The sequence below is a fragment of the Nerophis lumbriciformis genome, linkage group LG11 (genome assembly GCF_033978685.3).
Source record: "Nerophis lumbriciformis linkage group LG11, RoL_Nlum_v2.1, whole genome shotgun sequence".
NCBI classification, from domain to species: Eukaryota; Metazoa; Chordata; class Actinopteri; order Syngnathiformes; family Syngnathidae; genus Nerophis; species Nerophis lumbriciformis.
The window spans coordinates 4,346,501-4,350,606 of record NC_084558.2 but is presented as its reverse complement, the minus strand read 5'-3'; positions in this window follow the sequence as shown (position 1 = coordinate 4,350,606).

Here is a 4,106-nt window from a genome sequence, read left to right as displayed (position 1 = left end):
GTAGTAGTGTCGTAGTAGTAATATATAGTATAATAGTAGTATACATTTATATTTTATAGAGTAATATTCTTTGAAAGTCAGAAGATTGATTGAAAACTAAAAAGTACAGAATGTAATATAAAAATAAACCGATTTGACCTTTGATTACTTACAGATAATGTGTCATGAGACATGCAAAACTAAATTATATACAAAGAGGATAAAAGTAAAGGATATTAAATGAGCTCAAGTACATCCAGGTAGCCTAAATAGCATATTAGCATTGATTCGCTTGCAGTCGTGCACTGACCAAATATGCCTGATTAGCACTCCAACAAGTCAATAACATCAACAAAGCCCACCTTTGTGCATTCACGCACAGCATAAAACTTTTGGTGGACAAAATGAGACAAAGAAGGACTGGAAGATTTTACATGGAAACAAACTGTTGCGTCACAGTCCACACTACGGTGAGTTCAAGAATCGCCGAAATGAGTAGGACAAAACGATGTTCACCAAATGCCGACTCCAAGGCAACAGACTCAGAATATTCATTTAAAGTTAAAGTTAAAGTTAAAGTACCAATGATTGTCACACACACACTAGGTGTGGCGAGATTATTCTCTGCATTTGACCCATCACCCTTGATCACCCCCTGGGAGGTGAGGGGAGCAGTGGGCAGCAGCGGTGGCCGCGCCCGGGAATCATTTTGGTGATTTAACCCCCAATTCCAACCCTTGATGCTGAGTGCCAAGCAGGGAGGTAATGGGTGCCATTTTTATAGTCTTTGGTATGACTCGGCCGGGGTTTGAACTCACAACCTACCGATCTCAGGGCGGACACTCTAACCACTAGGCCACTGATTTGTTTACTGACTTAAGGTAACTGACTCAGATGATTCATTTGTTAACTGACTTCAACCCAACTGACTCAGAATATTCATTTGTTTACTGATTCAAGCCTTGCTGACTCATTTAATTACTGACTTAAGGCACCCATTCGGATGGTTCATTTGTTTACTGACTTCAACCCAACCGACTCAAAGATGTATTTATCAACTGACTCCAAGGCAACGGACTCAGAATATTCATTTCTTTACTGACTCCAGGTAACTGACTCAGATGATTCATTTATTAACTGACTTCAAGCCAACTGACTCATAATATTCATTTGTTTACTTACTCCAAGACAATTGACTCAGATGATTCATTTATTTACTGATTCAAGCCAACTGACTCAGATGTTTCATTTGTTTACTGACTCAAGGCACCCACTCAGATGATTCATTTGATTACTGATGTCAGGCAACTGACTCAAAGATTCATTTATTAACCGACTCCAAGGCAACAGACTCAGAATATTCATTTGTTTACTGACTCAAGGTAACTGACTCAGATGATTCATTTGTTCACTATTTCTAGCCAACTGACTCAGATGTTTAATTTGTTTACTGACTCAAGGCACCCACTCAGATGGTTCATTTGATTACCGACCTAAAGCAACTGACTCAGATGTTTCATGTGTTCACTGATTCAAGGCAACTGGCTGATTCATTTGAATGGTTTGACAGACTCTAGTTAGCATAGATTGATACACACTACGAAACCATGATTCAACTAAAGGTTTTTTTTTGCTTCTTCTATTTAATACAGAGCAGTGATTCAATTACAAAAATGCATTGAAAAACTGCATTCATAATTCTTACAGTGCTGTTTTTGAATTTATTTCTTCATTGACACGGCGCAGCCTGGCACATGCTGATATGCTTAATTAAGTCATGATTGAGTCCTGTCAATTCTGCCTAGCAACAAAGTACCTGTATTATTTTGTTGTGATGTAGCTTGCTGCCTGCAAGGAGCAGATTTGTTACTTTGTGGTGGCGATGCACTGTATGTTGTCAATGTGTGTGTGTGTGTGTGTGTGTGTGTGTGTGTGTGGTTTTGTGTCAGTTAGGACTCGCTGAGTTGTACACTTATGACGAAGCAAGGCGCCATTGCGGCCTAAAAACTATTAGGCTCTGTAAATACACACTGTGGCGAAAGTAAACATTCTCAGCATGCCATCTAGACGCACAGAGGGGTACTGGGAGACAGCCATTGGACACACTGTGAGGGGGAGGAGTGTGTGTGTGTGTGTGTGTGTGTGTGTGTGCGTGTGTGTGTGTGTGTGTGTGTGTCACTGGGATGGATATTGAAAAGGTATGATCCAATTAGAGGGAAAAGGCAAGCATGTATACGACCAAGGCGGTGCACGGTGTATTTAAGGTGAGTAGTCAATTAAGGGCATTAAAGATAACATCCCTATGATTGCATGGGCGTAAATTATTATTATTAGTATTTTCATATGTATTTATGGCCCTCCAAGGGTACTTTCAGTGTTTATTAACCAAGTAAACGAGACCCTGTGTGTCATTCAGTTATTTGTAGATGTTGTTACATACTTTATGTGGGACTTTAATTCTTGTACTAAATGTACGACATAAATGGGAACAAAAACAATAACAATATTTTATTTTGCTATTTGGATGGGGGGAATATGGCAACCGTTTTAAAATGTTTTCTGATTTGTTTTTAACCCAAGGATACATGTTTGTAAATAATATTTAATATGTTTATAGGGTATGCGGGAAAAAAGGTATTTTAAAATGTTATTATTTGGACAATATATATATTTTTTTTATATTTTCATACTGACATGCAGCGTTTAATGCTACAATTCAGTATCATGTAGAAATGTGCATTATAAATAATCAAAATTACAATAATACATTCATTTGTTTTAGGCAATGGGAGAATATTTCAAGATATTTTCTGATTCATACAAATATTTTATTGTTTTTTAAATCATGAAATATGTAGTGTCCATCCATCCATCCATCCATCTTCCTCCGCTTATCCGAGGTCGGGTCGCGGGGGCAGCAGCCTGAGCAGGGAAGCCCAGACTTTCCTCTCCCCAGCCACTTTGTCCAGCACTTCCCGAGGGATCCCGAGGCATTATGACATTACATTGGGTACATCTTTAGAAAGTGTTTTATTTTATTTAGAGATGTCCGATAATATCGGCCCGCCGATATTATCGGACGATAAATGCATTAAAATGTAATATCAGAAATTATCGATATCGGGTTTTTTTATTTATTTTTTTATTAAATCAACATAAAAAAACACAAGATACACTTACAATTAGTGCACCAACCCAAAAAACCTCCCTCCCCCATTCACACTCATTCACACTCATTCACACAAAAGGGTTATTTATTTCTGTTATTAATATTCTGATTCCTACATTATATATCAATATATATCAATACAATCTGCAAGGGATACAGTCCGTAAGCACACATGATTGTGCGTGCTGCTGGTCCACTAATAGTACTAACCTTTAACAGTTAATTTTTACTCATTTTCATTAATTACTAGTTTCCATGTAACTGTTTTTATATTGTTTTACTTTCTTTTTTATTCAAGAAATTTTTATTTATTTATTTATCTTATTTTATTTTATGATTATTTTTTTTTTAAAAAGGACCTTATCTTCACCATACCTGGTTGTCCAAATTAGGCATAATAATGTGTTAATTCCACAACTGTATATATCGGTATCGGTAATTAAGAGTTGGACAATATCGGAATATCGGCAAAAAAGCCATTATCGGACATCCCTAATTTGATTTAATGTTTACTATTGATATTTATTACAATTTGTATTATTTATTATTTTATTTAAGTTATTATTTTTTTTTTTTCTTCATTCATACTGGATTTAGTGACACGTGAAACATCAAACAAACAAAACATGTGCTAGCATGCTAACAACAATAATAGTTATAATAACTGGTAATGGCTGAATGACACATCCGTGATTGTGTGGCACACTCACTGGCTGTATTGATGCAGCACTGACACTGTGTTGGTGTTTCGAAACGTCGCTATCTGCTGAATCAAAAAAGTCAGTTCCCAGTGGCTTATTTTATTTTTCGAAGTTTTTTTCCAAAATTTTACCCATCACGCAATATCCCTAAAAAAAGCTTCAAAGTGCCTGATTTTAACCATCGTTATAAACACCCGTCCATTTTTCTGTGACGTCACACAGTGATGCCAATACAAACAAACATGGTGGTTAGAACA